Consider the following 26569-nt stretch of genomic DNA (forward strand, 5'->3'; position numbering starts at 1 on the left):
TAGAAGATAAATTCTACTTGTTTTCCTAACAGGCCATGATATTACTGCTCTTGTACAAATGGCGATGGCTTCATTAAACGACTCGTAAGTGAACGATGGCTAGTTAATAAATAATATTGCAGTAGGTAGAGTAGGCATAGGTATTTCTATTACGGTGTGTCACTTTTGTATGAAAAAAAAAACTTATATTTCTTAACTTCTAACAGTTGGGTACCAAAAGTTACGTTGTTGTGATGTTATCTGAGGCAAATATGCTAAAAATACGGTTCGTACATTTAGCTTGCTCAAACGAAGTATAATATTCAAATAGCTAAGTTCATACAAATATGTAAGTACCATTTAAGCCATTAGCCAAAAAAAAAATTATATAAAAAAGCACAAAATTTACTATCTTAGCTATCTCAGGTAGATGTTTTAAATGCAGATCGTAATCCCTTATTAATATAACTCTAAGTAACTCCGTATGTCTGTTAATGAAACGATTGAGATAAAATTTGGTTCTGTTTGAGGCCCAGGGGAGGATATATTTAAGATGATTTAGGGTAGTTTTTATCAATCACCGTTATCATTCCACGCAGACGAAGTTAATTTGCAACTTTGAGAGGTTTGAAATTTTAAAATTCTAAGAAACTTACACACCCTAGTAGTACTCGAGCTATGTGATATTTACAAGTAATGTCACATGCTTGCCAATTACAATATAGAATTGAGCCCCAGCACAATACCGCGAGAATCGCAGGGGCGACGATACGCGGCATTTGAGTAGCATGCACAATATAGATTCATTCGCTTCCACCTACCATGTCATGGTGCAAGTGAATAACCCTGCAAATAATTTTTAAGAAAAAAAACCGACTTCAATGGGGGATGCCGCTGAAAGCATTCTTAGATTCCAGACAATGAAATGAAAAAGACAGCATCTTTTGCCTAATTATGTAGAAAAGGAGGTAAACCGACCCACTTTTCTAGTAGCATTTCGTTTTTGTAAGGGTCGCAGTTCTAAGCTAGCCTAACCTACTTTTCTGGCAGCATTTCGTTTCTGTAAGGGTCACAGTTCTAACCTAACCTAACCTACTCTTCTGACAGCAGTTCTGTTCTGTGAGAATCGCAGTTCTAAACCCACCCACCCACCTAACCCACTTTTCTAGTAGCATTTCCGGGTCCGGGTCTGGGTCCAGATCCGAGTCCGGGTCAGTGTCCGGCTGTCCGGGTCCAGGTTTGGGTCAGAGTTCGGTCCGGGTCCGGGTCCGAGTTGGGGTCCATGTTCAGACCCGGGTCCGGGTCCGAGTCCGGGTCCAAGTTTGGGTTTGGGTCCATAAGGAAGAGAACAAATCGCCAAACGTGAACTATGTGTCATTGAATAGTTCCATTCTGATCATCATCAGCAGTTCCACTTCATCAAATGTCACTTTTTTAAATGTAAATGCTGGATTTGTTGATGAAAATACAAAAATCACTATATGTATGCCTTTCACATTTGAGGAGTTCCCTCGGTTCCTCGTGGGTCTCATCATCAGAACTCGAGCTTGACAAAAATATGTCTTAAAAACTTAAGTTGCTTAACAAACATAAAGAAGTCGACAAATCGCCAAACGTAAACTATGCGTCATTAAAGAGTTCCATTCTGATCATCATCAGCAGTTCCACTTCATCAAATGTCACTTTTTAAAATGGAAATGCTGGATTTGTTGATAAAAATACAAAAATCGCTATATGTATGCCTTTCACATTTGAGGAGTTCCCTCGATTCCTCATGGATCCCATCATCAGAATCCGAGCTTGACAAAAATGTTTCTTGAAAACCTAACTTGCTTAACAAACATAACGAAGAGGACAAATCGCCAAACGTGAACTATGCGTCATTGAAGAGTTCCGTTCTGATCATCATCAGCAGTTCCACTTCATCAAATGTCACTTTTTAAAATGGAAGTGCTGGATTTGTTTATAAAAATACAAAAATCACTATATGTATGCCTTTCATATTTGAGGAGTTCCCTCGATTCCTCATGGATCCCATCATCAGAACTCGAGCTTGACAAAAATGTTTCTTGAAAACCTAACTTGCTTAACAAACATAACGAAGAGGACAAATCGCCAAACGTGAACTATGCGTCATTGAAGAGTTCCGTTCTGATCATCATCAGCAGTTCCACTTCATCAAATGTCACTTTTTTAAATGTAAGTGCTTGATTTGTTGATGAAAATACTAAAATCACTATATGTATGCCTTTAACATTTGAGGAGTTCCCTCGATTCCTCATGGATCCCATCATCAGAACTGCTTTTTGACAAAAACGGGACCAATCTGTATGTATATACTTACAATCAAAAAAAGAATTTTCAAAATCGGTCCAGAAATGATGGAGTTATGGAGTAACAAACATTAAAAAAAAAAAAAAAAAAAACAAAACAAAAAACAAAAAAAAAACATACAACCGAATTGAGAACCTCCTCCTTTGAAATCTTGAAGTCGGTTAAAAATGACGTACTTTTGCGCCTTTCGCGCTAAATGCTAATTAATGATACGGCCGCGGAAATGTATTTAATTATGTGTTCCCTATTGAATATTTTACGGCTACATCAAGTAGTTTAGTAGCCGCGAGCGATATAATCCGTTTAATTACCTACATAATTTTACTATTTCATGAGTAACTATCGCAGTAACCGAAGAAAATATTTTAAACCCTTTCTATGCGCTCAAAAATCCTTTATTTATGCTTTAAATCCACTTTTGTTAATAGCTGCCTATAGTCAGTCAAAATAAAGACCAATTTTAAGTCTTAAAATTATAAATAGCGATAGGGTGGGTGGCAGTTTTCATACGAAAATAACTAAAATGTAAAATTAATATATTTAAAGTTGTCGACATATCTACTGTCTTCTTTATTTACTGGACTCTCTGTAAGTAAGTACTTATAATCAATAACAATCAAAACCGGTCACTGGAAATTTCCCACAAACCGACCCTTTTTCATAGCTCCCGAGTATATTCAGACCCGCCGGCAACACCTCTGAGTTTTGACTCGCGACAAATTAAATCAATTACTCCAGCTTTGTCCGCTAATGCCTCCATTTGTTGCCTTTTTTATTTGCCTTTGTGCTATAACAATGCCAATTTGGTCTGTTTGTCCGTTGGATTGTTTTGAGAGATGACTTAATTAAGGTTGAGGTTTGACGTCTTTTATTATAAAGTTTACCTATGCCTACTAACATTTTTAAACGTACATATATATAAGTACTTTATGCAAATTGTGTAGGTACCTACACCTATACCTTATTCCTTGGCGAGCTCTCCGTGTGAGAACCAGTCACTTTCCGTCTTCATCGACGCCATAGATATAGTACTAATGAGTTTTATCGATCAAATTATGACATTGTATTGTCACTTCATTAGCATATTATAAGTATAAAGTCAACTGTATAGGGAATATTACGCGAAACTCTGCGTATGTGGCGCCACTACCACATTCTAAGGGTCTATCTCGAAACAAGAAAATCGAAATTTCGTTATCTAACATCTCTGTCACTCTTGCATATTCGAGCGAGAATGAGGCAGATAGCGAAATTTTGGATTCGCGTTTCCCGGTAGGTCATCTGTAAACAAACCGCCTTGATGCATCAATGTCATATTTTATTATCTCTGAAAACTTGTCAAAAACCTGTTAAAGGTACAGTACTTATGTATAAGTTACTCTATGGTTTAGTAAAAAGGCTAGTACTGCACTATGGTGGCAGAACATTGCAGTATATCCCCTATAAAAGACTCTATTTGAAATGTATTCTCGGCACAAGAAATTTTCTGAAGAGCAATAATTTTTATTTGAAACGTTAGCCGATCTTTTTCTATTTCCGATTACAAAGAATCGGCCATAAACATAAATCCCAACATTTTTTTAACTTTTCTCTCAAAATGAAACGTTCCAAACAGAATGGAGGGCGCGGAATAAAATGAAAACAAAGCATCAATTTGTGAAGCGACGTGACAGATGTCGTTTCCCGCGGAAAAACAAAAAGTCGAATTAAATTAATAGAGTGCGGCTGTTTGAGCATTCCTGCGCCTAACTTAAATGAAGTGGCGATTAAAAAGTTAGATAAGTTTACAATCGAGTTGGCTGTGGCCTAGTTTTAAAGAATTTAGAAACAGAGTTCCTTGTTTGAAGTTGTTGTTGTAGACACACACGCACGATACTTGCTTTACTATACAATTAAAAACGATATGTTAAAACGATAGTACTGTAGATAGATATGCACGTATAGTAACCATAATTTATTTTATTTATAATAGGACTGGCACCAATAATGGGATGGTGTAGACAAATCCTGTAAAATAAGTATTTATCATCAGTTTTTAAACACTGGCAACATTGTGCCATAAACAAGAGCCATAGAGATGCTTAAGTTTTATTCTTCAATGATTTTTGTTAGTTTTAAATTTAATGGCGCGTACATCCCATGACTGGAGCAAAAACACAATTTGTTGACAATATTGAAACCAATATCTACAATTAAATAGGTACATGAAAAACATAAAGGACGAAATGGACATTCAGCTTTAAAAGCATAAGTAGTGCCGTTATAATATAACTTGTTTAGTGTTTACCTTTCATATTACATATTATATTCGCTGACAACTGCGATTTTTTCAACTTCCGTTTAAAAAACTACAAATATGAATATATTTGTAGTTTTTTTAAACAGTTAGTTACATACAGATTACATGATACATATGTACTGCTCTTTGTAACACATACCTATACGAAATTTCCGACTAAATTTGGCAATATCTCTAAAACTACAAAAAATCACACATCACTACTGATTGTGATATAGTTTATGTTTTTGAGTTTCTATATCAGCCATCTAAGTTTTATCGTCCATTCACCCACCTACCATCATATTTGTGCGGTCAACAGAAGCTATCTTTATGGTCACCCACAAACTTTGCGTAAAGTATTTAAATGCCATTTTAACATTTTCAACAGTATTAAGGGGACCGTTTTGGTCCAAAGCGTTGCCAAGCATTCCCGTAAATACACAATATAAAAAGACTCGGCAATTTATTGACTTTACCAAGATGTTGACCTTTAATTCATTGATACGTTTTAAACTAATATTATGGTAGTAAAAGTGTAGGTAACAAATAGGCACTGTGCATGCATATGCCTCACCCAAGGATCTCCACAACTAACGCTGTGTACTGCCCGTATCCAACGGTTCCCTCCGACCATGACTAGAACGGTTTGTCTAAAAACAGAATGGCGTCCTTATATATAATAAGAGAAAATAAGAATGAGCATTGAGAGTGTAGCCGGAAATAAAGTATAGTGCAGATACTGATTGTATTTATATTGTAGCAAATAATGTTTTGAAAAGCTTTTAGAAACCAGTCTTACCAACAAACAGACCAACTATTTATTACACTAGCTTAGTTACAAAAATAAAACCTAGAAACGTATACGATTTTCCAGTGAAACAAAATGGATATACCTCTAGCGTGTACGATTTCGAAGTAAAATAAAATTGTACTTTTATTTCTTGAATATGAAATTTATTTTCAAGGTCATAAATATCTTGGAAACTATTTGAAACACGAAGGATAAAGGAAGATAAATTATTGATTCATTGACAGTGTGCACTGTATATTTCATTGGCATTTCCACTGTTTCAGGGGGAAATAAATTACGAAAGGCAGTCGCTCTCTTAGCATAATCTCATTAATCCAGAATCCAATACTGTTTCAGATAACATCGCGAAAGAAAGACGAGGCAAGGACCTGTCGGCGCCGGACAGACTGGCTTTAACATCAGCGCTTATTCACGATGCATACTATCAATAAAATTGATGGATTTTCATCTTTTCCCTGTGTATTAATTATCCCATTTTTTTAGTCTGCCTGCGTATTAATTCTGTGCTTCGGCAACTGTTCAACCCTCACTCCTTACGTTTGCCAACTATAATTGTTCGAACCGATAAACGTAACAAAAAACTATAAAATCTCCCTAACGAAAACATTATTAACGAACATAATACTGATACAGGCGGCTTGTTGCAACAAGAGGGCCTACCGCGAACCACGTTCGACGTGTTGCCTCTCTGTCGCACTTGAAAATTCGTACGTAAGTGTGACGCAACACGTCAAACGTGGTTCGCGGTAGGCCCTCTGATCTACGTTGCAGGTTGCAGGTGTAAGATTTACTAACGGTACAGAAGCAAGAAGAGTGAGTGAGATAATTTTAGAGAGAGCTAACGACAAAAGCACAAATATTAATAATAGAGTTAGACCAAGATAAGTCGGCAACAATTTTGATAGCACACGCAGTGCCATTGTGTTATTTTAAATGTCAAACTTCTATGACATTATGACGTATAAATAACACTTGCACTGCGTGTACTATCAATATAGACGCAGATTTATCTTGATCTAACTCTAGGTATACATTTCCTTTATTTAACAAGGTATATGTACTGTACATTTCTCGCAATTAATTATTCGTCGTATAGTCATCAACGGCGGCGGAGATTATCCGTAGTGATTTAGTAAACAGATAACTAATGGCAGTTACAAATAATGACGTCGAAGTGTAATTGGCATTTAACTTTTTGTATGGGTAAGATAAATTACCCTACTATATTATCGCAATAAAAAATGAGGGCTATCGCGTATGAATTCGCCGCTAGGGGCGCTAGTGTAGATGGTGGTCTTTTCCATAGTTCGAAATGTCAAATGTCATTTGTCACTTCAATGACTGACAGCTGTTCTATAGTCTTTTGGACCACCATCAACAGAGGCGCCAACTGGTGAGCAAAAAAACGATAGCCCTCATTACGATAGTTCACGAAAAAAATTAAAAAGATCTCACTTTTCCGTGTTATAAATATTTGCACATCAAATATTTGTAAAAGTAAACAAGCAAAAATCACGTGTGGGTGTGATATTGAAAAATATATGAGAAAATTAGACATTACCAAATAAACCCCTTATTTCATATCAATGTGCAAAAAATGACGCAATTGTTTTAGTAAAAACTTGACAATATTTACTCAAGCAGCGTCAATATTTACTGACAGTATGAAGCGGGTTTTGTCACTCAAACACTTTTTATTAGCTGTTGAAGTCTTGTCTGACGGGACTTTTTGCCATTAAGATTGGCTGCGAATTCTTAGAATAAAATTGTGGTAGGTAGCTAAGGTTATAATAACGCTTTGTGATAGAGTTTATGGCATACTTAGCACGGAAATACTTTTTTCTACTCGTCGAGTATAATCTGTGTATTACGACTTCATATGCAACACTACAACCTTACTCTTTTCAACGTTGGATAGTCTATGGCACTTCCGACTTAAGCATAAGAATTTTATCGATACTGTTTAGTCAAGTATAAAAATTTTGAAAATAGAACCATACATTTCAGTAAAATATTTCTTGTTTAAGGAGACTCAATTCAATGCAAATTAGCCTACATAAACACGCTGCTGCGTCGCATCTGCTTTGTGATTGGTTGGCCAACAATTGCTTCACATGTCATAAACGCGCATGTGACACCCTTCGTATAGCAACATCCATATCCTACGAAAACCGCTTAGCGTTGCTTGTTAGTCTCCGTAGGCTACGGTGGCCAAAATCGAGAAAAAAACTGTCTTAAAATTGAATTTAGCAAGGAGCAGGTACCAGGGCCTCATGAGTTACGAGGAGGTGTCGTTGACCAACCCGCCGGGGCGCCGGGCCCGGCGGCCGGGGCGCGCACGAGTATGAAGGTATCGCGGGCTGCGGCAGCTCGCGTATCTTAGCTGTATACTTTTGGTTTGTTTACCTAAGTATATGATTCTACTAGTTGAAAGTATTATTTTTTTGTCTCGTAGAAAAAGTATTGTATACAATAGTGATATAATCAAGCTTTTCAATCTCGTACCTTAACCTAAGCAACTCAGCAAGCTTCGTTGCTTAAACACGGTACTCGACTGAAAAGCTCTCTATTATATCACGATTGTATAAAATACTATTATTTGGCAGAAATATATACTTGGCTCTTTTCCAAATTCAGCAAGTCGATTTTATTCAAAGTATCTTACAGGTGCTCGTATCGTACCTATTCCTAATTAGAAAATTGTAACTGGTACCTACCTAATGCAGATGCGACAACCAATTTTAACCGAATAAACTACTTAAATATAAGTAAATATGAGATGGGATTCAGAATACAGAATGTAATTATTTTCCAATAATTTACTTAAACAAACTTAACAACAGGTTATAGGCTGAACTGGAAATAATTTATTCAAATATTTAGATTTGGACCACCAAACTCCAACCTCTTTCATTTATAAAAGTAGTAGGTACATATATAAATTAAACTCGTATCGCTCCTAAATTTCAGCCTCTCAAAACATTTCAGAAATCCATTGGCAACCTATTTAATTAACTTTGAATGCCTCATCGTCCTTTTATCTGCCCCGGAAGTACCGATTCGTCCAATTCATCCGTCACATTTTTAGATTAGTTGGCGCGTGTAAAAGGTCTTTTATTCTTCCTTTGATTACCGACTGAAATTATCTGTCCATGCCTTAGATTAAAAAAATGTAGATGCGGATACATATAGGTTGATTCCTAGTAGATGCCACGAGTATTGCAAGTATTATGTACATTTGCTATGAGATATTTTGTAATATGTATGCTAGGTTTCAGCAAAGATAGATATAACTCCGTAATAGATGGATACAGTCTAAGGAAAAAACGTGCCTCGAAAATCAAGAAAAGTTGATTCTCGATCAGAGGGCGCTACCAGCTTTGGCCTACTGTCGTATAGATGGCGTTGACGGTTTCGTTTGTTATTTAACAATTTAAATGCATATCAGTGAAAGAACATGGGTCAAAATCATAAAAATAATTAATGCAAATAAAAAAAATCATTTATCCATATTTAAATACATTTTATCGTATTTTTATAAATCTTCATTTTTAGTTTTAAGGTGTGTCGATAGATGGCAGTGAATTTACTGTGGTTACAAAATCTACTATGACAGTACCGCTCTATCTTATTATATCCTCTTTGGTTTCAGGTATTTATCTATGGGCCACTAGTTGGCAGAAATAAAGTTATTCATTTTATTTCATTTCAAAGCCTCTTTGTACAGTAACTAAGCAAAGCAGATTTTTTGAGCACAACTGCTCTGAAATATCTGACGGCGATTGTTCCTACACTAATCTTAACCCTAGGCTGTAAATAACAACGTTTCAAGGACAATTTTAAACATATTATTGAAGGTTTGCTTGATTTAGAACAAGACGAGCGTTTCATATATTACCATTTCTAGTCTAAACCTTAAAGAAAGACAAACGAAACTTGTCTCTTTCTTTTGTTCAACACATGATTCGAGTACGAGTATTTTGCGTAAATATTGTTATACTCATCAGCATTGAAAAAAAATGGTTGTCTGTAAAGTCGGATTACTGACGATAATTTTGCGTGATAACGTCATAAGAAAACATTGATGGAAAGGCCGTAACGTTACCATGGAGACCTGTCCACAACGTGACACTTTTTCGTGCAAGCTACCGGTGTTCATCGATTTATAAGACGTTATCACGTCAAAAACTGTAAGTATACTCATAGTAGTTAATAATTATAATATAATACTCTTACCGTGTCTTCCTTTGTATTTAATCTACGGCCTGTAGGGGCACTATCGCACCTTATTGGATTAACAACGGCTTTGATCTCCGTCGCTCTGAAGACGTTTAAGGTAATAAAAAGTTCGTTATTCTTTAAAACGGGTCTTGTTAGTGAAAAAGGAAATTTTTCCTAAACGGTATATTGGAAGCAGCGTAAACGAGTTTCCTGAAGTTTATTGAAGGCAGTGTTGGAAATATTAGGAACTTGAATATATTTTTTATGAATTTATGAGGATACTAAGTTAACCTGTTATCTGGTATGGGGACATTAGGAACACATACAATTTTTCTTGATATAAGTATTAATTAAGCAAATCGAGCTCGTCTTCTTGCCACTGCAGAGTGGGAGTCGGGTCTGTGGTTGCAGGCTCTACCCTCACCATCCATAGGCACCCTAATAGACAATTCCACATTTCGACTGGCGACCTGTTTGCGTTTAGGGACTATAACTAACGTCCCCCATCGCTGCCGCTGTGGTGCCATGGTGGACAGCCATGGGCATCATGGACTTTCTTGTGGCAGAAGCGCCGGCCGCATACCCCGACACGCCAGCATCAACGATGTCATCCGAAGGGCCTTTGTCAGTGTCAAAGTTCCAGCCATTCTCGAGCCCGTTGGTTTAGCAAGGGACGATGGCAAGAGGCCCGACGGTATGACTGGTGCCTTGGAGGTTGGGACGGCCTCTAGTTTGGGATGCCACGTGCGTTGACACCCTCACGCCGTCCCACCTTCCGGGCACCAGTAGTGATGCTGGTCGTGCCGCGTCCACGGCCGAAGACCTGAACCGCCGCAAATACGCCACCCTAGGCAGTAGTTACATTTTTGAGGCGTTTGGGGTCGAAACGCTGGGGCCGTGGGGACCAAGCGCGCGTCGGCTCTACAAGGACCTAGCGTCGCGCCTTATAGATGCCAAAGGTGACCAGAGGGCTGGCCAGTATTTTGCTCAAAGGATAAGCATTGCCATTCAACGTCGCAATGCGGCCAGTCTTCTGGGCACACTGCCCATTGGCAGTGACTTGGGGGACGTTTTTTTTTTATAAAGCCTTACTTTAAGTTTATTTGTAGTTTTTAATATTATTATTTTTAAGTTTATTTATAGTTTACTGTTAATGTTGTTATTTATCCCTATATGTATTAAGCAACTGAAAATTTTGTACATTGCAATTATAAATTTACCAACTCATTAGTTGACAATATTTATATTTCTTCCGGCGTCGGTTACATCAAATGAATAAAAAAACATCTTCATAAAATAATTTATAACGTCACAATAAATAAAAAAAACAGTAAATAGAAAGTCCATGCATAGATTGTGATCGGCAACGCAGGCTTCGTCAAGTGGACACAAAAGCAAATCAGCAACAGGCTTCGTCATCTACTTACAAATGATGTAATCCGCAACAGGCTTTGTCAATCTCGCAGGCTTTGCCGATTTTGTTTCTATTTACTGTTTTTTTATTGTGACGTTATAATGTAAGTTTCATAATATAAATAATTTATTAAACTGATATATTGATTACCAAACTTTTTAATTTTGAGATGTTGCCAGCAGTGCGACGTATATATGACGAATTATTATTATTATTAATACATTAATACATATAACATAATCTAAGTGAAGTAAATTCCGCTTTTATTCTCTTTCGAGCATGATGAACAGCTGTTCAATAGCTTTTGAGTCTTGGGACAATCGTATATGAAACCGGAACATCATCCTTTCAAATATAAAATTCCTGTTATAAATAGCTTGTTGCCTTGTTGCGGACTCCTTTTTTAAGACCTACCTACACTACTTACCTTTTTACGTCTTATCTATGTTAAAATATATTTGACGTTGTCATGGTGCCCGAAATAAACATGTCAATGGAAAGGTGGTATCTTACTTTTGAGAATATTAAAAAATGTATTATAAATAAATAAAATACGCTAAAAGTAAGTATTGTGTTACCGCGCGACGGTAACATAGCTGTTGTAGATGCGGCTGGATTATGCAGTGCTCGCTGCACTATTTTACATATATTTGGTACAGTGAGTAGTTGGGGTTGGCAACTGTCATAGGTTTGCTTAGATGGCGCCATAATAGCTTTCTCCTTCCTCTATGAGATGTGCCTCAAAGGGCCAGGGCTTAAATTCCATTTAAAAAAATTGACACATTTTAGGGATTGACAGTGCAAGTTATGCTGGCTCCATCTATGCAAACCTTTGACAGTTGCCAACCCCATTCATTGATAAAGCCGTTATGCACTTTTGCGGCTGATGGTATTTACTTACAATATTTATGATGTGATTTATTTTAAATGTTTATGCTATTTAGTACAACGTAATTAGGTACATCATAGTTATAAGGACGGTGTGTGTACAGTTTACCTGCCAGCGGTCCCGCATAACCATTTGTTCCCAAAATGCCCTGGCCCCGTAGACAACATGCCAATCGCTATCGCTACATAGCGAACGAAACACAACTGTCACTGTCACACTAATATGGAAGAGTGATAGAGAGACACAAAGCGATTCGATAGCGAAGCGCAAACGATCGTCACCTTGGCTAGGCCGCCTGTATAGATAACTACTCAACGTTACAGTTGCCAGGAAGGTACTGTTTGAACAAGCCCGCATCGAGTCAATCGACGATCTAACGAACAAACAGACAGACAGATCGCAATTAGAGAATGGATTGTTTCCTCTTCGGGCAAATGTTTGTGGATTACATCAAGAGTATAAAGTGTAGAGATGGCAGGTTCCACTGGTACCACTGGCTGCGTAATAAATAAATAAATGTTATAGGACATTTTACACAAATTGACAGTCCCACAGTAAGCTCAATGAGGCTTGTGTTGTAAGTACCTACTTATACAATAATATACATAATATGTAAACACATAGATAACACATAGGTGAGCACGGATATTTTGTTCCCTCGTCATGGGACTCAGGAACAAAATATCATCAGTGCTCATCATACAAATAAATGCCCTTAGCAAGATTTGAACCCGGGACCATGGGTGTCATATGCATGGTCACTACCCACTAGGCCAGACCGGTCGTCAAATATTTTTTTTACCTAAATAAGTGTTTAGTTGTTTAAGGTGGCTGTCCGCAATGTCTCCAAATATAAGATAGCCACATATTCCATAGCAACGACAGCTACACAAATGGGTCTTGAAGTATAGGTCTTCACTGTAGAGACTATTTTATTCAAGTGCAACTCGGTGATATTTTCTTCATAGAAACGGGGTCGCCTACTCGTATTTCCTCTCTAGCTAGACTCTAATGCTAAAATAAATATTCATAGTGATAGTGGTATTGCGTGTCGAGTGACGCGATATGCCACACGTATTGGCGGAACATATTATATTAAATTCCTATCTGGAACAAAATGAATTATACAAGTAGGGATATGTGATAATATTGTATAAATACTTACTCTTATTTATATATTTGTGTAATAATTACAATTAAAGGACGTAAAACGGATCTTAAAATCAATATTACTATTATTGCATTAATTACGAAAAAAGAAAACGAAACAAATTGACAAATTATCTGTAGATAAAATCTAAGATCCAAATGGCAGCTGCGCATAGTTCATAAATTTGCGTAGCGTAATAGCAACATGTGATCGAAATACTTAATATGTATATTACATATTTATATAACTTAGATGCCAACTTAATTGGTTCTACTTAGTAATTTAACTTTCTCTAATTTCTCATCCTTAAAACTATAAATAAACTTTAACGTATAAGGTAAACATTTTACTCTCAAATGTGAAAAAAAATGTGTCAAAATTTTGAAGAGTATCTATTTTAGAATTAATGAAGGCACCGTTTATCAAATCAAAAGGCAAACAGGACATCAAAAGAGTGAACCTTCTACTTGCACCACTATCTATTTCGCGGTGCAGGGTTGTGTGCAAACGATGGTTTTTGCTAATCAGCCATCTAACGGTTCTGCATTATGCTGCCCTGAATTATTGCCAGTGCATGCTAATGCTGCTAATCTAAATGCAAATCTGCATCTACACGGTAATTACGATCAAGATACGGCTACTGTGCTGTGCTGTGCGCCGTCAAAACTATGGCTTAGATAACGAATGGGCTCGGTGTGCTGGCCGCGTAAATTAATTTGGGGACATGAGTGTTATGTAAGAGATTTGGAAACTCCACAACATAATAAGGAACAAAAAAAACCGGCCAAGTAAGAGTCGAACTCGCGCACGAAGGATTCCGTACGATTACGCAAAAAACGACAAAAATATCACGTTTGTTGTATGGGAGCCCCACTTCAATATTTATTTTATTTTGTTTTTAGTATTTGTTATTATAGCGGCAATAGAAATACATCACCTGTTAAAATTTCAACTGTCTAGCTATCACGGTTCATGAGATACAGGCTGGTGACAGACGGACAGACAGACAGACAGAGGAGTCTTAGTAATATGGTCTCGTTTTTACCCTTTGGGTACGAAACCCTAAAAATAACACTATTCACTTGTATGTCTATTTTTAAGACTGGACACTAAATAAAATGTATGTGGTGGCGATGACTTCTCTCTATTTATTTGAAGCTACATTGTTTTCACAACATTTTTTTTTCTAGGATAGAGAGACCTAGACACTTAACAGCGCTTCTTTGCATATACTTACCTTCTCAAGTAACTGTGTGCGTGTACAGCTAGAGCTGCAAAATTGCATGGACACATTATGAATGGAATTCATTCATAGACTGGAATATATGCAACACACGGAACGATAAAGTACAGACATATGCAACACACGGAACGATAAAGTACAGACAATGCTCAAACAGCTACCCGGAAAATGTATATGAAAAGGTAGTTATGCTGCACCTAAATATGCGATATCCATCTCTTTATCCAGGCTCTTCATTTAGGTGCCAAAGAAATTGATTATTTACTTATCTTCATATATGTATATAAATTCGAGTTAACCTCAAGAGTAGCCAAAACAGTTTAGATAAGTAATTTAAATCTCGGGTTGCGTACTTGCAGCGAAAAATTATCATATCAGCATTTACCTATACTGCAATAAACATAGTAGAAAAAAATATATTCAAAATCTGGTATGATAGAAGTAAAATTCAATATTTAAAAAACATATTTATTGTAGCGTTAAGAATACCATTAAAACGAGTGATAAAATACAAGGCAAAATAAAAAATAAACAAGGTAAAACAAGTACATACTCGTACCTTGAGTTTTATTGTAAAATATACTCAACAGTTTACGAGGCATAAAAATCTCGTTTGTATGCTCCGGAGTGTTTTTAAAATTTGAAAAGCCACGGTTGTACATATTTATGGGTGCTGCTGTGTGGGAAAATATTACGGTTTCCTTGCCTTGAAGTTTGTTGCCTACTTCATTATTTAAGAATTTTACTTCCTTAACAGGATATCGAGCGCGTCTAGTAATTTCCAGTCAGGAGCATCGGTAGCATGAAAGTTAAAGCCACGGTTTTAAAAGTAAAATATATAGTTTCGTAACCAATCAAATTCTCATAGCAAAATAGGCAATATATCCAAGTAAATTGATATCAGGTTTTCATCCGGGAGAAACCGGGAGTTTTTGTCAGCGTCACTTAGATTTTAAATATGTAACAAAGCCTGTTAGTTGCGCTAAGCTTTTCACTTCGAGATATTTCACAAGTCTCAAGTCATATTTTTGAAAAAGATCAATTAAATTTAATACTACACTATTTATGCTTTTCATGAACGCATTAGCTATGACACCCCTTAAGGACAATGCTTTGAAAGTTTCCGTAAGACTGCCGCAGCTTAACGTTAATGAAACCATACATTTTAAAGTTTAGCTAGATGGTGCTATGAAGACTAAGAAATAGGGTGGTCTAAAACTACGGAAACTTAAGCTGGAATACAAATATCTAACACAGAAAGTTAAACACGATTCAAACAACAAAAACTTGCAGCCATATGTCATACCTGGACGTATTTTATCTGACTTGCGTATGCAACTGAATGCATTAATTCCCACACCTGGATATTTTGGCAAAAAACCACGAGCAGACTGGAAGGACAAAGCACACAATTTATCGTCCACCTCTGTGCCCAAAACACGCCGTAAAGGATATAAAGTTGTGTCAAATTCTGGATAAGGCTATTTAAATGTTAAATTAATAAATAAAATAATATAATATTTACAATACAAACAATCTCTGTTTCAGCCGAGGAGGTAAAAGATGATCTTTTAATGATGTGGGGATATGAGTTGGTACCTATTTAAAATAAAACACAAACATTAAATAAAGCTAAACTTATAATACGGTACGTGGAAATGTCGTATCAATATGTTTTGCAAGATGAAATAAACTATAGTCTTTCCAAACATGATTATTGACTTTATTCCCGGGGTAAAGGACTCCCACATGAATTACCACTTATTTCTGCCCCTAACAATGACCTTTCGAATGCGTCCCAGTCATCTCGCTATCTCGCCTAAAGGTGACGTTTGGGTATCAACTGTAGTTGTGTGTAGCAGCTTGTGTAGCAGCTGTAGCTGCATTATTGCCGCCGCTGTATCTGTCAGTATCCTTGATAAAATGAGTGATGTTCGCCGCCGCAGTATACCCACGATTATGACGTTCATTCCGTCACTTATTGTATCAAGGAAATTGACAGATACAACGGCGGTAATAGCTACGCTGCAACACTAATGCAGCTGCAGTTGACATGCGAACGTCACATTAAAACAGAAAACGGTACCCTTAAATAACGTCGTCAAGGGACTATACTAATGTAGTCCGCAAGATACAGCAACGGATATCAGTGTTACGCAACCACACCACCACAGTCAACCCAGCAACCATGTTGCAGCGCCCCAGTTCTCGCTTATACATCCGTGTCCGCGATAAACAATGCGCGGCACAACTTTCCCTTTGTGGTGGCTTTTTCAGTAATGTACTACATTCTACCGCGACGCCGGCCTGCAGTGGAAGCTTTTGTTTCAGTGCCCTCTTTTGCGGCTTGTCGTTAGTTTAATTGTTAATCTCATTGAGGGTGTGAAATTAATGGATTTTTTTGCGGACGTTCAGAATTAATGGGTGAAATTTACGTTTAGTCCAGTCCATTGTTAAATAAAACCAATGATTGACAGCATAGATACATAAGACTCACATCACAGCAGAAATGTTTTTCTGTGGTCTACAAAATAAATCAATCTCTGAATTGACAGATCATTATAATTTTACATTATGCACAATCAGTAAAAATGCTTAATACATACCTACTTCTCTTTGAAAGTCTGTATACCTACATAAAAATGTCTTCTTCTTTATCTTCGACCTAGCGTTTTCCCGGCCTAGCGCCAGAGTCCGCTTTCCTACTCAATCTTCTCCGCTTTGCCCGGTCTTCGGCATCGTCAGGTGTGAGATTGTTCTCTTGCATGTCCGCTATCACGACGTCCAGCCAGCGCTTCTTAATAGGCTACATAAAAACTACCGCTACCTACATAAAAATGTTTTTATGATTATTATTTGAATAGAGGACATTTTGTGTCTCGACTTTTTTCGACGTATATACTTATTTCTTTATTTAACTGAATGAAGTAAATAATTTAAACGACGCACGTAATTGTCGCAATTGGATTCTTCTGAAAATGGTTCTATTTTACCGATCGGCATCTTGAAACGAAGCGTAAAAGTACTTAAAACTTAATTTGTAACTTGACTGCCAAATTGTTCGCCAAATGAATGAAAAACCGAAATCAATAGCAGACTGGTTTCTTTCCAAATGTGCAACTATCGACATATTTCGACATCTTACATTTAGAAATCTTACATATCAATACTTTATTGGATCAAATGACACGTACTAACTCACTCGCATATTCTGGGAACACGTTACGCCTACCTCCATATTAATGCGACATTTGAATTACAGACTATAAATTCCATTCGGTGTAACTGAACCTTAGCGACACTGTGAATTCCCGAATGTCGTTTATAAATTAATTAAAACGACACCTTTGACAAACAGTAGAATGTCGGCACAATGTCCCGTTGATTACAGGACATCTATTCACTGTAATATTGACGAAATAATTATGTTAAGGAATGAGATGGGCGTCTCAGGGTGTTATTAAAAAGGACGCGACGACCGCCTGCGTCCGTTCCCTCATTATTTATTTAGACTCGATCGGATTGTCGTGTCGTGTCGTACGTCGCGTGGTACAAGTTACAATGATATTGAGCTTTCAATAATTCGAAGCCGTGAAATGCCAAAGTGCTAACATTGTGTTCAGATCATAGTAGTTTATCATGACAACTTTGTGCTCTCTCCCGTGTAGAAATTACCAGTTATATGTACATATATACGTACTTGTATCTTTTCTTAAGGAACCTATTTCAAGCGTAAAGCTATGTATTCGTAGCCACTCAACCTAAAGAGTCCCCGGCAAGCTCGGCCGAATTGCACCTTTTCATACAATCGTAGTTCCGCTCTCATTTTAAAACTACGTGTTGGATTGTAATAAAACTTTGCACATACAATGACATGAGGTATATCTTATCCTATTGTAAGTACAAAGTTTCAGAGCAATCTAGCTAGTCGTTTTAAAATGAGAGCGGAACTACGTTTGCATGGAAACCGAGTTTGCCGGGAACCTTAAGGCAAAGCGAAGATAGTGTGGGCAAGTTCATTAACTGCTATTAATAAAAGTAATGTGAATGGAAAACATTTTTTGAAATATACCATCGTCACCAGCTTATATTGTTCCCACTTCTGACAGAGGTCTCTCAATTGTACCCAATCCCTCTTGTACAACGCGACTAATGCAAGGAGGCACGGGCAGGCGAAAACATCGTCGATCCCACTACTGGGCACAGGCCCAGCAGTGGGTCGATGATTTTTTCGCCGGTACTAACATGCATATTACCCCCGCCACTTGCGCCACGGCGTGCCGAAGTGCTTTTAAAACTTACCCCTTATTTTCGCACTTTGAGCACTTTAAGGGATTATTCTCCCCTCCGACGCGTAACTTCAGTTTCAGGCTTACAAGTTTACCTAAAATGTGACTTATGTTCAGTTATTGGCAGGACATGTGGAAATATAAATCTTAAATGGGCTCCAAACATTTTACGATAAGGAATAGGGGTTATTAGGGGTTATAATTATAGAGTAGGTATTATTAATATTGTAAACTCGGGGTTACCTATTTATTTTTTGAGTAGGTGAATTGTCGGTTTCTGGACAGAAAGAAGCAATAATTAAACAAAACGTCAAAATTAATATTTTAGTATGAGGTGTTTTAAATGCACGAATAATTGTAGGTAAATACAAATATTGATCGTTACATAATTTATTCATAACAGGAAACTTACAAAAAACTTTTTTAAACTAGTGATTTCACTACAGACTGGTTTAGTTTACGATCTGCGTTTACCTATTGTAATCGAACCTTATTTATTCATATTAAGGAAAGCTATGATGTCTTCTTTCCTCTGGTCACTTGTTCTTTGTAAAGCCCTAAAGGCACTTCACGTAACATCCATACTAATATTATAAATGCGAAAGCCTGTATGTCTGTCTGTCTATGTGTTAACCGCTGAACCGATTTAGTTGAGGCATAGAGATAGTTTGAGTCCCGGTAAAGGACATAGGATAGTTTTTAGGCAATTTTTTCTGTAGTGATGCACTGGACTTTTTTTCCAAAATAGGTTTAGTTTTTCCAAAATTTAATGTTTTTCCTACTCAGGAAAAAAGCGTCCCAAGTTTTATTTTTCCATTCCGATTTCCGTTACCATTTTTCAACACTTTTCACGGTCGAGTACGGCGGTAACGAAATGGAAAGTATGTAAAATGTATGAAAATTGTGGGACATTGTTTCTTTCCTAGGAGCATGAAATCATTATTATTATTATTATTATTTTTTTATGTACTACAGAAAAAAATGCCCTTTTATGTAGGAAATCATCCCTAAAGAGAGTGTAAAGGGGGGTGAAATTGCGAAATTTAATGAATTGCCTGACAATTGATGTCAAGCAATTAAGCTTATGCTCATATTGAATGATTGGTATTACACTTTATCCAGGCGCTAAACTTACTCTAGCTGATGTTACTGTTTCCACGCGGACGAAGTCGCGGGCAAAAGCTAGTAATCCATAAAACATTAGCGCCAACGAAATACCTACAGAATATATTATATTCGCCTCCCTTAGTTACGCGCCTTGAAATTATAGACAACAAAACATTAATTTGCAGAACGCTAACAAATTCTCACAATTTATATCCACGGTTAGCATAACACACAATTTGACATTAACTACACATCATTTTCTGCTTTTTTTTCAAAATAATATTTTTATATTAAAAAGCACAACAAGTACCTTTGCTCCGAGCCGCTTCTTATCACAGACTACTTAAGTTTGAAATCGAATAGCATCGTGTTGCGTTATTGTACCCTTTGTTTTTTGCAATTCTCATAATGCAGCCTTCAGTTTTGTAAATAGCCGTAATAAAGGCATTTGCACTCCTTATTGACACTAACCATACAGCAAATCCCCTTCAGGACTGATTGTACTCGTACCACGAGCACAAGCGAGCGTTCGCTTCTAAAAGGAAGGCCAGTCCAATAACGGAAATCTATACCCCTAGCTGAAAATACTTACATTTCACACATGTTTTATTTGTCTTATTGTAAATGATTTTTTTTTATCTTATTCAAATGTATCTCTTATCAATAAATGAGTAACACAAATATTTAGGTTCTGGTTAATCTTTACTGTTCCCATGCTCTGAAAGAGAGTAATTGATGTTCTAAAAAGTGTGCAGAAAATGATACGTTTGTGCACTAGAGCATTTTAGTTTCTAAGTACGATTTGTTTCATTTTTTTACGATAAGCAATTGAAATTTGGTTTTAAATGGATTTATTATACAATTTCCATTCTGACATTTAACTTCCCAATCCATAAATAACGATACTTTTACCTAAATGGTTAATTGAAAGTACCCTCAAGAAATGCTGTAAAAAATTATACTTAGTCATGTTTTTTAAAAACAAATGTATTTCACTTTCCTCGTATTCGAAATGAAAAGTAAAGTGTTTAACTCGGGTGAAAGGCATCATTTCAGCCTCGGACTATTGGCGCTCTCACTGCGTTCGATCACCAAACTACCTCGGCAGAAATGAGTGCCTTTCATCCCTTGTTTAACAATCTACTACTATATCAGGAATAACAGTTGCGACCAACTTTCAAAACCATACAAGAAATATTTATTTATTTATGTGAATAATAAAGAAGTGCCTACCTACGCGTGAGCCGAACGCACTCAATACATGATGTTATCAAACTTTACAAGTTCGATTAATAAACGGTCTTCTAGCTTTGGCGGCAGTATTACTGTCTATTTCAAGAATTGTCTTATGAAATTATTACCAATCAGAAATGAAATTACAAGCTTCAGTAACGGGTAAGGTGTATTTTATCGTTGAAATGTGCTATTATCTTTGATTGACGAATAGTGTTGGTAAAAGGATCCGGGACCTCCGACATTGTAGATACGTTTTTTTTTTGTTATCGTACATAAAAGTAGGATTTCTGGTTGAAGAAATGTCACTGTTTACAGCTGACAGATCATATCCGTAACAAATCCACATCAAATTTATAACCTGTTATTAAGATCAGAATGGAATACAGATCAGAATAGCCTCAAGGTAACAAAAACTCAATAAATGCTAGGCGTAGATCTTAGATTACGATCGTAGCACGCTACGGATATTGCGTAGGCCTCCTACGAAACCGTAGAAATTACATAAGCAATCAGAAGCCGCAATCGAACTGTAAAATGATTGATATTGTTCTCAGCGTATCAATCTTGCTCGCACATTACATTGTATTGTAGGCGCGTAGGTACCTAATGTCAAAATTAGATCATAGTACGATTAGGCCTCCAAAGCGCTAAAATCGTATTGTCAAAGGGAATAAAGTGTAGAGAGTTATTGTCATATAAACTGCCATCTTTCGACACAGGATTAAAACTAAAAAAGAAAATGTAAAAATATATATATATTTATATGTATTTTATTTTAAAACGCCATATGACTTTTATACCCATGTTCTTGCACTGATGTGTTAAAATTTTTAAATATCAAACGGTTTCTATACGAGTATGGCGCCATCTATTCGATCATAAATTTTTCTCGATTTTCCTAGGCACGTTTTTTCCTTAGACTTTACTTATCTTACACGGAGTTACATATATCTTTGGTATTGTGTTGTCAACGAGGTATTCTAACTATAGCGAATGCAAAGGTTTACTGTAAAAATATGGTTCACTTTGTCCTCTTGCTTCACATAAACAATGTTACTTATATTTATGAAAATAAATACTCAGTCTCTTGATGATTGATAAACATTGCGTCGATCTCACTCCATAAGACCGCTTGTAAAATTGTCAAAAAGCTCCCCTTTTCAAACATCAAACGAAGCCCAATTAGTCAGAGCAAAAATAGAACCGCAATGTCTAATTGTTTCAAGCAAAAGACAGCGGCAACAAACGGTGGCGTGCCAACCGCCAATTATTATAGAGAATCGCAAATGTAACAAGATAGGGTGTTTGATAGCGAAGTAGGTACCTACTGCTTTTAGTAGCAGTTAATTGACGGAGCTGGTCTAGAAAATAGAATATGTTATTGATGCAATTTGTGTAAGTGTAAGAGAATCCATGCAATTAGCCTCATGCATGAAGTTTATATTTGAACGAAATATGTTTTATTCGGATGTTTGTTACCGTTATATCATGTTACAAATGCATTTCCGTTTTTAAATTACCATTTAATTACTTAAAATTATAAATAAAAAGTACAAAAATTAGCCCGCGAAAAGCTAGTGAGCGAAACGCTTGAAACGCCACGTGACGTCACGCGTTCGACAGATTAGTGTCATTAGTAGCAAACGTCAGTTGGGCCGCCCAACGTGTGACGTCATCACGCTCTGTCGAATTCGCGCCAAAAATTATGAGCGTTTCAACCGCTCAAAAATTTTCAACATTTTAAATATTTTTTAATAAAATAATGTTAAGGTTTACAAAAGTATTTTTATCATTTCCGGTGTTCCAACGATATAAATTATGAATCCAAAAATAAAAATAAATTCATGCATGGAGCTAATTATGAGGCGGATGATATGAGCTACCTGCACCACCTACAGGTTTTTACTCGCCAGGTATCTTTCATTCGATAGCGTGACGTCACGTAAGCGTTTGCGTTAAGGCGGTGCCCTGAGCCAGAAGGCGAAAAATCTCATATAAATAAAAATAAATAAATATGATCATGTTTTTCTAAGAGGCGTTGATATTCGTAGACGTGGAAAAAATATTTGTAGTTCTTGACTATATTATCTTTAGTAACATAGCTTCCGATACACTTCGCTCGATACAATTAATTCCCAAAGTAACCTCTAACTCGGAATTTAATCCAACTTTACTCGTTTATTTATTATGTAATACTATAAACAAAAAAGAAGAAAAAACAATGTTAACTTAAATAGTAATTGTAAGGTAACGTTGTTAAAATAAATAAAAATCGACAAAATTCGATCAAAATTGTCACTTGGCGCGCATGATCTTTCCCGTTCTTTCTTGCAAAATGTGACAGTGACAGGGGCAAACCGATGGAACGGCCTTAAGTGTCATTTTGTTTAGGATTTTGAGTTTCCAAAACGTCCCGCTTGACGCGCTGTTCAAAATCCCTTACAAAAATAAACACACGAACGCTCGTCACGAATTTACACTAGGGGTTCTGAATGTCATGTGTTTTGTTTTTTACCTATAAGTATGATCGATTTTACACTTAACTTTGGTTACAACTTTTTGTTAAATTAAAAAAAAGATTGATTACGTCCTAAAACGCCCCGTTATATTTCACGGCCTTCCACATCACTGCTTCGGCGCCTTCTTGTCTGACACTCGAACTCTGAGTCTTCACAGTGGACCAGAGACATGTCAGACGATTAGATAGATATACAATATTAGACCACGCTAATACCTACCTACTTTGCTTGCCCGGATGTATTTTAAATTAATTATTCGCGATATAATCCGTTATAAACATAATACACTCTCGGACCGGCCGGTAGGCCTCCAACGAGATGGAGTGACGACCTGGTGAAGGTCGCGCGAATTCGGAGTGGCGAGCCTTGGGGGAGGCCTATGTCCAGCAGTGGACGTCTATCGGCTGACATGATGATGATGATGATGACACTCTAGGACAAAGAATACGGGTCAGTAGAATATCTTTTAAAATAATCGAGCTAATTAATAAATTTTGACGACTGGTCTAGCCTGTAAAGCCGATGGTCCTGGGTTCGAATCCCAGTAAGGGCTTTATTTGTGTGATGTAGTACTTATTTATACCTCTACTGAAAAACATACAGAAATATATTCAATTTTAATATTTGGATACACGTGTTTTAAGCTTTATTTGCCAAACAATTGAAAAGGCCAATCCTCAAAAAGCAGACAAATTGCCCCATTTCTCCCCGTGGTCAGATCTCGGTAATAAAATATCGCACCTTTGTCCCGCGTCGCTTTGTTCAGGGCCTGCTCCTGAAGTGTGACTAATAGCCCGAATATTCCCTACTAATACGACGGGTCTGTCTGTCACTTGGTGAAATTGGTGCTGAAACTTGGATAGCAACAGAAATGTTACCTAAGTTACATAACAAGTTGTGTAAAAATGTCCTATAATAAAATAAAATAAAAAGCTGAGATTGCTCTTAAGGCTTTAAATATCCCAAATGTTTTTTTTTTTATTACCGATAATTAGAAAAGCAATAAAGGTAACTATATGAAATTATATTCAATTAAACTGTACCCCGGATTTAATTAACTGTGTTTTATACTTTTAACGATCTTAAATTACTAATAATAATCAGAACTTTTAAAAGACTATCAAGGTTTTTAACTATCAAGAAAATCAATAAATAGGTATATCTACTCACATAAAAAATATAAACCTCCCTTCTATGTAAGTTGAGTAAAAATTTAGACAAAGCCACAGAAAACCACTGTGTTTAGCCCACGAGAGAGGGATGTGATAGATGGCGGAGCAGGGATTTGCATATTTTTCTGTTTACAAGTGTTTTTGTCGCGGCTATGGCCCCGCTGTGTAGCCGTGATGGGTAACGTGAAATAGGGCCCTTTCATACAAATCAGTGTGTTGTGGAGACATAATACGATTAGTTTAGATTTATAACATAAGGTGGTATAATAAATAAAGAATATTTTACTGTAACATTGAGTAAATATTCATGTTTTTTTGTGTAGGTATGATAGATTTTTGGGTAAAAGTGGGACCGTGTTTTGTAGGTACGAGTACATATTTGTAATCTGTCACTTTGATTTTACGAAAAATACATTTTAAAAAATAACGTCACGTTTTCATTTTGAAAGTAATGTCACGTTTTGTTCAGGTAATAACTAGTGTTACTTATTACCCGTACAAAATATTACAACCAGTCTATGAATCTAATGAATAATGAATAAATCGCAGTATAAAATAATAGCTCATTTGCTCAAGGAATTGCAAACATGAGCCCCCTCTTTATTTGTTAAATATAACGTTCAATACGACACTTACTTCCTGATTGTTCTCTGTTTTTCTAAAACTTAAAGTAGAAAATAAACGCGCGTTATATGTTTATGGTATTTAGGCAAGACATCTTCAAAAAAGTCATCCACAGACAAATTTTAAGGGGAGGTCTCCCTCTCGTCACGGCCTAAGCAGGTGATCTAAACGTCGCAAATCAGTCGTGCAACAATGGCAGAGTTTGCCGAGAGGGCCAGAGCGGCAAATATTGACATTTCGCTGTTTTAATGCCGACGTCAAACAGCCGCCGATTTGGCTCAACTCCCAAACTTGACAAGGCATTAGACACTTTCAATAGAGAATCGTTTAACTCATGAGAGCGTTTTCGTGAACCTAACTTTACCATATCTCAGGGCACTATAATTCAAAAGCAAACATTTTATAGTTACTTATGACTAAGTTTCCTTTGCTACGTGCTTCATATCATATCATATCGTATCATATCATTTATTGAATTACAAGTTCTCTTCATTTTGTTTTATCGCGATAGTAAATTATATGCATATTATTATTTGCTGTTATTCGTTTTGCCGATTAGTGCCCTGAGATATGGTAAAGTTAGATTTTAATATTATTTGTATTAGAAACAGATACAGTTAACTCATCAATATTAGTGATTTCAAATGTAAATTTATTAGAATTTTTTATGTATCTCCAATAAAAATGTGAGCGCACATTTATTTTAAAACCAATTATATTTAGGGCGTCCCTATAATTTTGAAAGATACTTAAAGTTAGCCAAGTATAGGGTGCATCTTCTCAAATGATTTTTAGGCCAAAGACGGTAATCTGTTAAACAAAAGCTATTGCTCCTTTTATGCGAGCGGTCGCCCACTGTGTGCCATTGAGTCTGAGCGCGTGCTACGACGCGTGCCATTGTCAGACAATGTCTCTAAGAACGGAACAATGGCTTTTGTTTAACAGATTACCGTCCTAGGCCTAAACATCATTTGAGAAGATGCAGACTTTACTTGGGCTTGGGACAGTCTCTGAAAAAATGTATATTATAAAAATAATATCTAGTAATAGGTCAAAAGCGATGTCCCTATTAAAAACTCCAGCAGAGGCCGATGGAGCGATAGCGCACACCGCAAATAAGAGGGCTCCTTTGTTCAAACCCCGCGATTTGCAATACAGCCTTTTCTCCCGCTTTTTTGTGCATCTTAATACTCGCACAATAGTCTGTTTACTTTGTCGCCAGATGCCGCGGGCGCCCATTTATATTTAAAAGAAAATTATTCCGCAGCCTGTTAATGTGGAACTAGGGCGGGAAACGTAC

The 26569-nt window shown here is 36.6% G+C and overlaps 1 protein-coding gene across 1 annotated transcript in view; it reads right to left on the minus strand.

The window, feature by feature from the left end:
- The window catches only part of LOC134742853 (uncharacterized), a 273946-nt gene extending 248790 nt beyond the window's left edge, over positions 1–25156 (minus strand). Inside the window, exon 1 of the mRNA XM_063676036.1 lies at positions 25145–25156. The gene's annotated coding sequence lies outside the window, so the exon portion shown is untranslated. The remainder of the gene's footprint in view (positions 1–25144) is intronic.
- Positions 25157–26569: the final 1413 nt, after the last annotated feature.

The sequence above is a fragment of the Cydia strobilella genome, chromosome 7 (assembly GCF_947568885.1).
Source record: "Cydia strobilella chromosome 7, ilCydStro3.1, whole genome shotgun sequence".
NCBI classification, from domain to species: Eukaryota; Metazoa; Arthropoda; class Insecta; order Lepidoptera; family Tortricidae; genus Cydia; species Cydia strobilella.